Genomic DNA, 14,686 nt, shown 5'->3' on the forward strand with positions numbered 1-14,686 from the left:
GTATAGGAAATTGTTTCGGTGTAAACCACAACCCAGTGCGACTAGGATAGAAGTATTTGGAGGGGCTAGGTTTCAGTTAGAAACTCGGGTGCGTATATCGAGTACGACTTGCCTAATTCCCACTGCAATTGGAAAAAAATATGGCTTTATATTGACAACCATGATCCTGTCTTACCAGTAGTCACCGGCCATGCTCCAAAACATGTGGACAACTGGGTAACGGAGCCTGAGGATACCCGTGAGATCACCGACTTGTTGGTGCAGATTTTCGAGTTGAGAACTTTAGGGTTGACTGGGATCCATGTAGCTGCCAGTTTTCTCAAGCGCAGAGTACAGCCCCTGCAGCAGCGTGCTCATTGGGGCTTCGAGTACACGGGTTTTGATGACCCGTCGCGTATGTCTCCTGAAGATGTAACCGGCGACGACGTGGAGGTGTTGTTGGGTAGGTTCTTCAAGAACTATCAGGGAGTGCCATTACTCCCAGGAGTCCTTCGACACTTCGACGGTTGGTATGGACCAAATATTTTTGCTTCTCTTTGTTCATTTGTGTAGTCGGAAGGTGTAATTGGTTGATTTTGTTAACAAGTAGTACTTTTTGAGTAACGATGTTGTCTTGTGGTTTGCAGTCTCGGGTGCTGGCTGGTTTCTTGACCACGCCTTTCGAGGATAAGGAGGTAGCCAAGGGTAAAACTGAAGATGTGCCTTCCGCTCCTCCGACTAAGAGACGTCGAGTAGTGCGGAAGAAACCCGCTACTCAGCATACTGCGACTGCTTCAGATTTGACCCCCGAGGGGTCGCAAGGTACCAAGGTGTGTAGTCGTGCGTTGTAATTGTTTGAGTACTTTGAGTTTCTTGTTAACTTAGTCGTATTACTCGTAGAATACTGATGATATTAGTCTCTGTGTTGAAAAGGCCACCGACTTGACTTTTGGCAATGACGAGGCTACTTTTGCTAAAGTAGTCATGATTGCTAGAGATGCAGCTGCAAGTGTCGCGGCCGTTGAATAGCTGCCCGTGGAGGAGGCACCGTTAAACTTAGGGTCAGCAGCGCCCGAGCAGGTAGCCCTCGAGCCGGTAGCCCCCGGGCAAGCTAGTAACCCAGCAGGTGATGAGACCACAGCTTCTGTGGTGGCGGATGCTGTGAAGACACCGGAAGTAGCTGCTGATGCCTCATTGCCTGATGATGTTACTGGTGGTGAGTACACGATCTGTTCTTGTAGTCGTGCGTACATAGTCTCAACCTTGGTTCTTTCAGGGCTTGGCGAAGGAGTGGAGGACTTTCCTCCCGTGGCCCCTGTGGAGGCCGTGCTGAGTGTCCAGCCGGTCATAGTCGAAAAGAGGTGTGTTCGTCTGCCACCGCGATCAGCCTGGTAAGGACTTGTGTAGTCTTTTCCTTTGTTTGATGATTTTTGTACTGTGTAGCTGGATGATAATCTTGTGACTTGATCGATTTAGGGATGCCGAAGATATTATTCCCGTTGAGGTGGAGGTGGAGGTTGAGGCTGGTCCGTTGACTACCGTTTCTGAGCCCATAGTTGACTTGACTATGGATGATGCTCCTAAGATCGAAGATGCAAGTCTCGTGGGTGCTACCATTAATATGTTGCAGGAGGTTATCCGCTCAGTGGAGGGCCTTACAATCCCCGAGAGTTCTGGAGGTGTGCCGCCAACAACGACCGAAGTTGCGTCGACTGTGAGCGCGACTGGTGCTGATGCCCTGGCACTAGTCATCGCGACAGGAGTAGGTGAAGTCGGCACAACAGGTATTTACTGAGATGCTTTTGAAGGGGGGTTCCCTTATACCCAGTAGCTAACCTTGATTTTTTTCTTGTCAAGGTCTGCTGTGAGTAAAGTCCGGGAGCCTCAAGTCACCAAGAGCACTGGGGGTTCGGTACTCGAGCTACCACCGAAGTCAAAGATCAAGAGAGCTATCCAGAGCTTTCAGGTGCGTATATAACCCATTTTCTTCAAGTAATTACATTTTGACAAGTCCTGATGCTTGTGTCGTGTTGTTGTAGGATCTGTATGATAAGGCCCAGAAAAATACTCGGGCTATTCAGGAGCGCTATGAAGCCGCACAACGGGTAGCATAATTGGAGCAAGAGTGTTGTCACCTTATGGATTCTTTGAGAGTTCATGAGGAGGCCGCAAAATCTTTTGCGATTGAGAGGAGTGATCATGAAGTCCTTCAGGAGCGACTGGAGAATCTCTATAGATCTTTGAACCAGAGATATCAGGGTGAGTACTCATGGTTGTTGAGTATGTTTTAATCGTAGTCGTAGATTCTTCTCTAATTTGTGTGTTGCTTGACGTAGAGCTCAAAGGCAAAGAGGCTACAGCGAGTAGCCAACTACTTGACTGGAGAAATGCTCACGACCGGGTAGCCGATGAGGTTGTCCGCCTTAGGGCGTCACTGGCTGAAACTTGGGTAGCCTATGCGCGCGAGAAGGAGAGGAGACATCGGATGGGTGTGATGCTGGCATTGGCTATGGTGTCCTGTAGAGGCCATGCTAGAATTGTGGAGAAGCTGGAGGGTGATCTTCAAGAGTTGACTAGTGCTGCTCAGGACGTAGTCAACGCTATTGCTCCACGTGAAGATGATGCTGAGCCTCGCTCGCTAGTTGAAAGACTAAGAGCTACCCCGGGTAGAGTTGTTGGACTGTGCAAGACTGTCTGGAAGCAAGTCCTTGCAGTCGTCAAGTCAAATTACCCGAGGGCAATCTTGGCACGGGTACACTGTTCACTTTTGTCCGTTATGCTGAGTGTAGTCGCATGTGTGGAGTTAAGTCATCTATTTGACCCTTGTCAGTGTCTCAGGCTATTCATCACGAGTGATCAGTAACTGTAAGTAGTTGGCAGTTGCAGCCCTTCGGCTATAAATGAGCCCCTGGGTACTCGATCAGGATCATGCCCTTCAGCGTAGCGATGGCTTGCTTTAGGTTGCTATTGTTTGATAGTAGAGAGCTTCCAATGAGTGTCCCCTACGAGCGATAGCCGTGATGCTAGAAGAATCCTCGTAGGAGGGTTTGTCGCGTGCCTCATGTTGCAACTCGTGATCCAGCTCAGTTCGTGCTGGAACTCACGAGTGAAGGATGATAAGCTCCACGGTCTTTATCCGGCTCTCTGATTAGAGGTGGAGGTGTCGCATATGGTAAGGACCTGTGCACTGAAGCTGTCCAGGGAGCAGCTTTGGGGAGTGCACTTCGTCTTCCTGGTGCTTTTCTTCCTAATCCTACATCGGGTATTCATCCTGTTGCCGTCAAGGGAGCGGCGGTGAAGGAGTACCTGGTGTTCCAGTTGTCAGGGGGAGGAACCAGGGTGCAGCTGCCTATTGTGCAGCTTCCTCGTGTGCAGGTCTTGCCTTTTGATGCTGCTTGCACCTTGGTAGTCGAGTAGTCACCAGGCTCGTGTATCATTGTGATATAGTAAAAGCCTGGAACTTCTGTTCTAACTGCCAGTAGGTAGTTGCTTGCAGTCGTTGTTGTGCAATTGTGTTGTATTTTGTATACCCCGACTTCATCGGGTAGTCGATTGTAATCCTGCAGAGTTTCATCAATGCAAAAAGTTCAAGTATAAAATGAAGTGAGTTTGAGTACTCCTTGAGTGATGGTTGGGGCAGTCTTGTGCCTTTGAAGAAACAAGTGACTAGCACCGTAGTCGTGGCTTGTTATCATAAGTCGTGGCTTTGGTGAAGCCGCTTAGATTTGTAGAGAGGAGTTGGCGAGAGTGCGTTGAAACTCGTAGAGCTGAAAAGCTTTGAGTGGCTGTGAATAGTCGACGAGTTGTGATAACTCGAAGAGACTTGATGAAAACAAATCAAAAGCGGAGCGCTGAGGCTCACAGAGCTGAAGAGCTCGATTGGCTGGGAATAGCTGACGAGTTGTTATAACTTGAAGAGACTTGATGGAATCAAGTCGAAGGCAGAGCGCTGGGGCTCGCAGAGCTGAAGAGCTCGAGTTGTGATAACTCAGAGAGACTTGATGGGATCAAGTCGAAGGCAGAGCGCTGGGGCTCGTGGAGCTGAAGAGCTCAAGTGGCTGTGAATAGCTGAGCGGAGACAAAGATAGTGTTTGCCAAAGAATTTTGTTGTTTAATAAACTGTGGGTGATAACCCGAGTACATGTCTTGTAGTCTGCTACGGGTAGTAGCGACATAGATTCTCTATATTCCAAGAGTTTGGTACTTCTTCGCCTGAGAGTTCCTGTAGTCGGTACGATCCAGGCCCTGTGACCTTGGATATGACGTAGGGACCTTACCATGGCGAGTTGAGTTTGTGCAGTCCTGATGTGTGTTGAATGAGTTTGAGGATCATGTCACCCATGTTGAAGGAACATTCCTTGACATTACGGTCATGATAGCGTCGTAGCCCATCCAGATATCTGGCTGACTGAACCAGTGCTGCACATCTTGTTTCTTCGAGACTGTCCAGGTCTAGGCGCCTTGTTTCGTATGATACTCCTTCATCGTACAGCTCAACTGTGGGACATTGCCACATGACGTCTGTAGGGAGGATGGCCTCTGACCCATGGTTGAGTGCATAGTCCCCAAAGAACATTGGGTAGTTCTTTGAGCCATTTGCCTCCTTTCGTGTTGCCGATGTCATGCAGTCTTTTCTTGAGAGCTTCGAGTAACATGCCGTTGGCACGCTCGACTTGTCTGTTGGCCCTTGGGTGAGCAACAGAGACATATCGTATGTCAATTCCGCTGTTCTCGCAGTATTCCTAGAAATTGTGATTGTTGAAGTTGGATCCCAAATCAGTGATGATCCTGTTGGGGAAGCCGTAGCGATGTACGATCTCGTCCAGGAAGTCGAGGACTCGTTTGACCTTGGGGCAGCTGATGGATTTGACTTCGATCCACTTGGTGGACTTGTCAATGGCTACGAGTACTCGATTGAACCCTCCTAGCGCAGTTGGGAGTGGACCAATCATGTCAAGCCCCCAGCATGCGAAGGGCCATGTTGGAGGTATTGTGATGAGCTTGTAGGTGGGGACATGTTATTGCTTGGTGAAGAATTGGCAGCCTTGGCATCTGCGGACTAGCTGTTTTGCATCGGCCAATGCCATGGGCCAGTAGAATCCTGCTCTGAAAGCTTTGCCTACAATCGTTTGTGAAGAGGCATGATTACCACATATTCCTTTGTGTATTTCTTCCAAGATTTCTTGCCCTTCTTCTCGGGTGATACATTTCATGAGTATTCCTAAAGATGCACTCCTTCTATAGAGCTTGTCTATGACTAGAACATAGCTTTTGCATCGTCGCGAGACTTGTTCAGCTTGGTCCTTATCGGAGGGTAGCTTTTGTTCTTTGATGTAGTCAATGAACAGTGATCTCCAGTCAACTTCGATCATCATGATCTCTCGGTTGGGTTCTGGAGGTTTTGTGTTGGTAGTTGCTGGAGTAGTTTGTTCTGGTATGGAAGGCCTGTGAAGCTCATGTACAAAAATGCCTGCCGGGACTTCTGCATGGGTTGATCCCATTTTTGATAACACATCAGTAGCTATGTTGTTGTCGTGAACGACATGGTGAAACTCAAGGCTTGAAAACTTGTTCTTTAGCTTGCGGACTTCCTTGCTGTAGGCGTCCATGTTTTTTCCTTGTTGTGATCCCACTCATCATTGACTTGGTTAATGACGACTAGAAAGTCACCATATACCAGTAGTCGTTTGATACCGAGTGATATTGCGAGATGAAGGCCATGTAGAAGTGCTTCGTACTCGGCTTCATTGTTTGAGACTTCCCAAAAGATCTGGAGAATGTATTTGAGTTGTTCACCTTTTGAAGAGATCAACAGTACTCCTGCGTGGGCACCTTCAAGCTTGAGGGAACCGTCGAAGTTCTACTGCCCACTTGGAGATTCTACCCATTGCATCCCTTTTATGAAGGATTTCACCGAGCGGGAAGTCGGTGATGATGGATATGCTGTGTTCTTGAAAGTAGTGTCGCAGTTTTCGTGAGGTAAGCAAGATTGCGTAGAGTATCTTCTGCACCGGTGGGTACTGAGTTTTGGAGTCCAAGAATACTTCACTAACGAAGTAGACACGTCTCTGGACTTTGTAGACATGGCCTGGTTCAGACCTTTCGACTACTACTACTGTGCTAACAACATGTGTAGTAGCAGCTATGTATAGGAGCAAGTCTTCATTTGGAGACGGAGCTGTGAGGATTGGTGGTTTTGACAGAAAGTCCTTGAGTTGTCTCAATGCTCTGTTTGCCTCCTCTGTCCATTGAAACTTGTCTTGTCATTTGAGTAGCTTGAAGAAGGGTAATCCGCGTTCTCCAAGTCTTGAGATGAATCGATTGAAGGCTGCCATGCAGCCTGTAAGCTTCTGCACATCCTTGATGCCTGTTGGAGCTTGCATATTTGTGATGGCAGAGATTTTCTCCGAGCTGTCCTCAATGCCACGGTGGCTAATGATGAATTCGATTAATTTTCCCGAAGGTACACCAAAAACACATTTTGTAGGGTTAAGTTTCCACCGGAACGCTTGTAGACTTGCAAAGGTTTCCTCTAAGTCTGCGATGAGATCATGTGGATTTCTTGTTTTGACGGCTACGTCATCTACATAGGCTTCTAAGTTGCGGTATAGTTGCTTCTCGAAACACATCTGGATGGCACGTTGATAGGTCAGACCTACATTTTTTAGCCTGAAAGACATTGTTTTGTAACAAAATGCTCCAAACGGGGTGATGAAAGCTATTTTCGCTTGATCTTCTTCTTTAAGAGCTATTTGATGATAGCCTGAGTAGCAGTCGAGGAAGCAGAGCAAAGCACACCCAGCTGTGGAGTCGACTACTTGGTCGATCCTAGGTAGTTCAAAGGGGTCCTTTGGATACACTACGGGAAAGCTAAAAATTGCCGAGTGTATTTTTTTTGCTGAGTGTTTTTTTGCAAGCACTTAGCAAACAAGCTCTTTGCTGAATGCCAAGCCAAAAACACTCGGCAAAAAAAATACACTCGGCATATCGGGGCTTTGCCGAGTGTCAAATAAAAAACACTCGGCAATTGCCGAGTGTCAAAAAAAACACTCGGCAAAGAGGGGGGTTTGCCGAGTGTCAAAAAAAACACTCGGCAAATAGGGGGGTTTGCCTAGTGTTTTTTTGACACTCGGCAAAAAAATATTTTTTTTCCTCTTTTCACCATGAAATTTTTTCTACTCCCCACATACAACATGTGGTACTCCATGTTAAAATTTGGTATATTTTTGGATTTATATGCTATATTTATTTAATTAATTGCATTTCAAGGAAATTTTTGGTATAAGTCAAATTTGAACTGCAAGTGATTCAAATTATGGAACAAAATGAGTAGAAAAATGATGTTCATGTTATTCGGCCCAATTTGAGACCTGACCCATGAAATGATAAGAAATTTCGAACATCTTGTTTAGGAAACACGACCACGAACGTGTGGTAGTGGAATTTTTAAATTATAAAAAAAACAAGCAAAGTGTGAAAATCATGAGATTTGTCATGATGTGATGATATCATAGGTGGAGGCTGTGGAAAAAAATTGAGAATGTTTTGCAAATTTCGTCACGTACGATGTTTACAAACCGAAGCATTTCAGAAGAAGAATAGTAACGTTGAGAAGGATTGCATAAGATTTGGAGTCAAAATAACAGTCGAGTTTTGATTTGACTACAAAACTTTTTGTATAGTCAATAGAGAATATATATTATTTCATGTAAATTTTTGACAATTTTTTAAAACTGTTAGATATTTTTAAATTTTTTTTTAAAATATCTTTGCCGAGTGTCCTAGGTTAGACACTCGGCAAACAACCGTTCACCGAGTGTCACCCTAGGACACTCGGCGACCGTTTTTTTTTCCAACCGTTTTTTTCCAACCGCATGCCTTATCCTGGCCCGCACCGCACCCGGCCCCCTCAGATCTCCTCCGCCACTATCCCCGCACCGAGTGTCCTTCTTAGATCTTCCTCTCTCCCTCCCGCCCCCGGCCCCGGCGCCCCCAACCCCGCCGCCCGGCGCCCAGCGCCCGGTCCCCGGCCCCGCCGCCGCCTCCTTCTTCCCCTCCAGATTCGGCCTCTCCTTCCCCGACTCCCTCCCCTCCGGCCGGATCCGCGCCCCCTTCTTCCCCTCCGGCGCGGATCCGGCAGCCCCCACCTCTCTCCCTTCCGGATCTGGCGCGTGGCGGCGGGCGGCGGTGGCCGGCAGCGGCGGGCGGCAGCGGCGTGGCGGCCGGTGGCGGCGTGGTGGCCGTGGCCGTGGCCGGTGGCCGATGGCCGGCGGTCTGTTTTTTTTTATTTTTTCCGAAAATGTTTGCCGAGGGCTTTTTGACACTCGGCAAATCATTTGCCAAGTGCTCGATGTTCGACACTCGGCAAATCCACGTTTGCCGTAGAAAAGTTCGCCGAGTGCCGTTCGCCAAGTGTTACACTCAGCGAACTCTTTGCCGAGAGTTTTTCGGCCTTTGCCGAGTGCCTCAGGCACTCGGCAACCTTGCTGTTTCCGGTAGTGATAGTGTTTGTTGAGGTCTGTTGGAGGTATGCCCTAGAGGCAATCATAGAGATGATGATATTCCATTTGCATCCATGATTTATATTGTGTTCCTTGAATATCCATTAAAGGCTACTTGAATTGATTTGCAATTATGTGAATTGTATGTGAAACTCTTTACTTGTATGGTTATTCTAAAGTTGTCCCTAGTCGGAGTTCATGTGAGGACACACATGAATATTAGACTAGCACATGTATTAGTTGATGACTATGTTTCACAAGTCATAGACATGGAGATGTTAAACTAATAATGTGGGCACATGTGGAGACATGTGCTAGGACTGACCCAACACGAGAAGCAGTTCTCTCTTTACACAACATGTACGCTTTGTCCTTAGACCTGAGATTGTCGCATGTACTCAAGATGTGGATCAACTTACTTAGGGGCTATCAAACGCTACATCGTGATAGGGTAGTTAAAAAGGTGGCTTTCGGGTTTGTCAAGAAGCATGCTGTGAGACATGGTCAATCAAGATGGGATTTGCCCCTCTTTGATTGAGAGTGATATCTCTGGGCCCCTCGAGTGATCGGATCCGAAAATGCATGGCCATGCTACCTACGGTTAAGACTTAACCCACAAAGGGATTCCGAATCACACGATCGAGAAAGAGCGATCGGCTTGAAGTTGGAACAAATATCGTGAGGCAAAGGGAATAGCATGTACATAATGTTGTGATGGTTCGTCTGATATGATCTTCGTGTGCGTATAGGAGTTGGCACGTCTTGCTAGAGGCCGCTACCGACTATTGGGCCGAGTAGGAGTACTCGGACCATGTCTATACGTATCCGAACCCATAGGGTCACACTTAAGGGGCTGGAAGCCCAATTCGGATGTGATCAGAGTTGGATTAGGTTTAGAAGTACTAATGGGCCTCGGACCCAGAGGCCCGTCAGGAACCTCTGTAAATAGAGGGTTTGGGGCGCCCTAGGGTTTACATCTTTTTGGCGAAACACATCTGCCGCGCCTCCCACGCCCTCGCCTGTTGCAACTTGCGGATCTAGCGGTACGGCTTGCGGTGCTTCCTCCCTGCACGTATGGATACCTTGGAGGTGGTGCGCTTGCAGCATTTGGACGAGCCGCCGACGAGCCGCGGCACGAAGACGATCTTGCTGCACGTGGAAGAGCTGCTGAGGAGCTGCTCGACATCGACGTGATTGACTAAGTTCGACTACACTGATCAACTTCGCTGCCCCGACACGATTCTACATCTTCCGCACTAGTGCGTCGAGTGGTAGTCCCGTGGTCCTTATACGACAGTTTTCCTAGTTTACATGGTAGAAAAATTTTGTTTTGCGCTAGCGTAGCCTACCTCGTATCCCAACAGTGGTATTAGAGCCATAGCTGTTTAGTTTTGGATTTAGGATGTGTGCATATGGAGATATGCAAGTTTTCAGTTTGATCTATGTCCCGGTTTTGTTTTCTTGCTGCAATGGTTGTGTAACGACATACTTCTACCGGTCGGGTTTCCGCCATCGGAGTTAAGTGATACACGTAATGCCAGTTGCAGCGAGTGAAGATCAATGTGATTGGTCGAATTGAGATCCAGGTTCATACGACAAGCACATAAGATGTGCAATAGTAGATTGGATCTACTACCGGGTCGGGATTTTGCCATGTGCGTGTGCTTCAGTAAATCAGCCGTAACTTTTCAGTACGATCTCGGATCGGGGCGAATTTTATATGAAAATTGATCTACAGAAAAAGTTACACATGAAATTCAACGCATTGCCGTTTTTGGCAAAATTAGATTTCCCAAATTCGGCTTAGAAGATAGAGTTTTGGGCCTCTGAAGTTTGGAACGTTAGAACGCCTAACTTTGTTTTGCAGGATGTATGTATCTTGTGATCAGTATGGCCCCTTGTGTATGTGATGCATGTGTGTAACTCATTCGTGACCTGCGTGTCGCGCGTACAGCAACACAGCTGGAGCCATATGTGTTGTCACTTTAATGTATTTAATGGTCTACGTACCAATCTGTGATGATCCAAGCAACTATGTAATCTTCATTACTAGCTTCTTTACTAGCTATTAGGCGTAATAGCATGTTCTAGTTCTTGGAGGACTCATCACCAGGAGGATGGTGCACATGGAACATGGAGATGGAGATTACCATGGTGAATAGGTTCTGTGGAGATGGAGATCACCATAAGAAAATGGGCCATACTCTGTCACAACTGTGTGAATGTTATTATATTTATGTTTTGCTTCCTGCATGCTGTGATGTTAGAAGTAGAATGATCCCTCACAAAGTTTAAGTTAGTATGCTCTCCCAACTAAAACTTGCACCGTCCCATATCTTGTACAGTTAGTGGTGGGTCTATGAAATTAGGGTGCCACTAGTTTTCCTTGACTAGACGGGTTTGTATCGGACACTTACACGCATAAGGGTTGGTTTGCTTAACAAGGTCATCTTAACGGTTAAGGACCTTGGGGCATAAAGGTTAGGCGCCGAGACATGGAGATGTCACCCAACAACAGGAGTCATATGTGATGTGATTAGCAAGAAGTTGCTTACCGATCTACCTTGTTTGCTAGCGGTGATGCTAAAGCTCACTAGTAGACTTGTTAGATGTGGATCCTGAATCACTAAGTATCAATAGAGGGATATTGATTGAAGTGGGAGTAGATTCTATTAAAATAGTTTAATGTGATTTGCTCTATCATGGATACGTTTGTCTTAGTGTATTTTGCATTACTTTTGTTGTAGATTAAATGGCACCTAGCAGCACTACACCGTTTGCTTTGCGTTCGGTCCTTGAGAAGGACAAGTTGAATGGAACAAACTACTCGGATTGGATCCGTAACCTGAGAATTGTTCTCAGGGCTGAGAAAGATGTTCTAGACAACCCACTACCAGAAGAACCTGCTGATGATGCACCTGCTGCTGCTAAGAATGCTTACAAGAAAACATGTGATGCTAACCTCGAAGTAAGCTGCCTTATGCTTGCTTGCATGGAACCCGAGCTGCAGATGCAGTTCAAAACAAACCATGAGGCGCACGATATGATCGTGGCGCTTAGAGACATGTTCCAAACATAGGCCAGGACTGAAAGGTTCAATGTGTCTAAGGCCTTTGTGGAGAGCAAGCTAGCAGAAGGCGCAGCAGTAGGACCACACGTAATCAAGATGGTTGGTTACACTCAACGGTTGGAGAAGCTGGGCTTCCCATTAAGCCAAGAGTTGGCCACTGATTTCATTCTTTTGTCTCTTCCGCCTAGCTATGGGAACTTCATCTCGAACTACCATATGCATGGGATGGAGAAGGGTCTGAATGAGCTGTGTGGCATGCTCAAAACAGCAGAGGCTGACATTAAGAAAAGCGCTATTACTAGCCATGTGATGGCTATACAGAACAAGCCTAGCTTTAAGAAGAAGAGAAATTCTTGGAAGAAGAAGGGCAAGGCTGGAACGTCCAAGCCAAACCCAGTGCCCAAAGTTAAAGCTGGACCTGGACCTGCTCCAGACAAAGAGTGCTTTTACTGCCATGAACTTGGTCACTGGAAGAAAAATTGCAAGCAGTACCTAGCTTCGCTGAAGAATGGCGGAAGTAAGAGTACTTCCACCTCAGGTACGCTTGTTATTAATGTTATAGACAACATATTTCTCGCTGATACAATTATTAATTCTTGGGTATTTGATACCGGATCGGTTGCTCATATTTGCAATTCGATGCAGGGAATTATAAGAAGTAGAAGCGTGGAAAGAGGAGAAGTTGATTTCCACGTGGGCCATAATGCAAGAGTTGCTGCGTTGACCGTCAGGACGATGCAACTCCACCTCCCATCAGGATTTATTATGGAGTTGAATAATTGTTATTTTGTTCCTAGTTTAAGTTGAAACATTTTGTTTCCTTCATGCTTGATGAAGGATGGTTATTCATTTGCGAGTGAAAACAATGGTTGTGTGATCTCTAAGAATGGTATGTTTATGGCTTTTGCACCCATTGTGAATGGATTGTTTGTTTTAAATCTTGATGGTTCACCTGTCTGTAACGTAAGTGCTAAAAGGCCTCGGCCTAATGATTTGAGTCCTACCTACTTGTGGCATTGTCGTTTGGGTCATATAAGTGAAAAGCGCATGAAGAAGCTCCATTCTGATGGACTTCTAACTTCGTTTGATTCTGAATCATACGAGACATGTGAGGCTTGCTTGCTAGGCAAGATGACCAAGACGCCTTTCACAGGTTTTCCTGAGAGAGCAGTAGACTTGTTGGAACTCGTACATAGCGATGTATGCGGACCAATGAGCACGACGGCTAGAGGAGGATTTCAATACTTCATAACTTTCACTGATGATTTTAGTAGATATGGCTATGTCTACTTGATGAGGCACAAGTCTGAAACCTTTGAAAAGTTCAAGGAATTTCAGAATGAAGTTGAAAATCAGCGTGGCAAGAAAATTAAGGCCTTACGATCTGATCATGGAGGCGAGTATTTGAGCCACGAGTTTAGCAATCATCTAAAGAGTTGCAGAATTGTTCCACAACTTACGCCGCCTGGAACAGCTCAGAGAAACGGTGTATCCGAGCGACGTAATCGAACTTTGTTAGACATGGTTCGATCAATGATGAGCCAGTCGAACCTACTGTTGTCATTTTGGGGATACGCTCTAGAAATAGCAGCTTTCACACTTAATAGGGTACCATCTAAATCCGTAGTTAAGACACCATATGAGATGTGGACTGGAAATGTTGCCAGTTTGTCTTTTCTAAAGATTTGGGGATGTGAAGTGTTTGCCGAGCGACTTCAGTCAGACAAGATCACACCCAAGTCGAATAAGTGCATTTTCATGGGATATCCAAAGGAAACTTTAGGATATTATTTCTACAACCAGTTAGAGGGCAAAGTGTTTGTCGCTCGGAACGGGGTTTTCCTAGAGAAAGATTTTCTCAAAGAAGAAAAGAGTGGAAAGACAGTGCATCTTGAAGAAGTTCAAGATGAGCCATTTAGGCAAGAATTAATGAGTGATGCTAACGTAGCAGAACAAGTTGAGATACCCATGGCAAGAGAAGCACCGCCACAACCACGAAGGTCGACAAGGCTCCGTGAAATGCAGGAAGGTGTTTGGATAAGGAATTTCCTCATTGAGCTTGGTGTGTTCCCGAATGCGTCCGGCCCATTGAATCTCTACTGTGATAACAATGGGGCAATTGCGCAAGCAATGGAGCCAAGGAACCACCAGAAGAACAAACACGTAATGCGGTGATTTCATCTCATTCGAGACTTCGTTAACCAGGGTGAGATCAAGATATGCAAAATACACACGGATCTGAACATTTCTGATCCGTTGACAAAACCACTCCCGCAGGCTAAGCATGATGCGCATGTAAGAGCTATGGGTATTAGGTACCTTCTAGATTGACTCTAGTGCAAGTAGGAGACTGTTGGAGGTATGCCCTAGAGGCAATCATAGGGATGATGATATTCCATTTGTATCCATGATTTATATTGTGTTCCTTGAATATCCATTAAAAGCTACTTGAATTGATTTGCAATTATGTGAATTGTATGTGAAACTCTTTACTTGTATGGTTATTCTAAAGTTGTCCCTAGTCGGAGTTCATGTGAGGACACACATGAATATTAGACTAGCACATGTATTAGTTGATGACTATGTTTCACAAGTCATAGACATGGAGATGTTAAACTAATAATGTGGGCACATGTGGAAACATGTGCTAGGACTGACCCAACACGAGAAGTAGTTCTCTCTTTACACAACATGTTCGCTTTGTCCTTAGACCTGAGATTGTCGCATGTACTCAAGATGTGGATCAACTTACTTAGGGGCTATCAAACGCTACACCATGACAGGGTAGTTAAAAATGTAGCTTTCTGGTTTGTCAAGAAGCATGCTGTGAGACATGGTCAATCAAGATGGGATTTGCCCCTTTCTGATTGAGAGTGATATCTCTGGGTCCCTCGAGTGATCGGATCCGAAAATGCATGGCCATGCTACGTACGGTTAAGACTTAACCTACAAAGGGATTCCGAATTACAGGATCGAGAAAGAGCGGTCGGCTTGAAGCTGGACCAAATATCGTGAGGCAAAGGGAATAACATGTACATAATGTTGTGATGGTTCGTCTGATATGATCTTCGTGTGTGTATAGGAGTTGGCACATCTTGCTAGAGACCGCTACCGACTATTGGGCCGAGTAGGAGTA

The sequence above is a fragment of the Setaria italica genome, chromosome II, assembly GCF_000263155.2.
Source record: "Setaria italica strain Yugu1 chromosome II, Setaria_italica_v2.0, whole genome shotgun sequence".
Classification (NCBI taxonomy): domain Eukaryota; kingdom Viridiplantae; phylum Streptophyta; class Magnoliopsida; order Poales; family Poaceae; genus Setaria; species Setaria italica.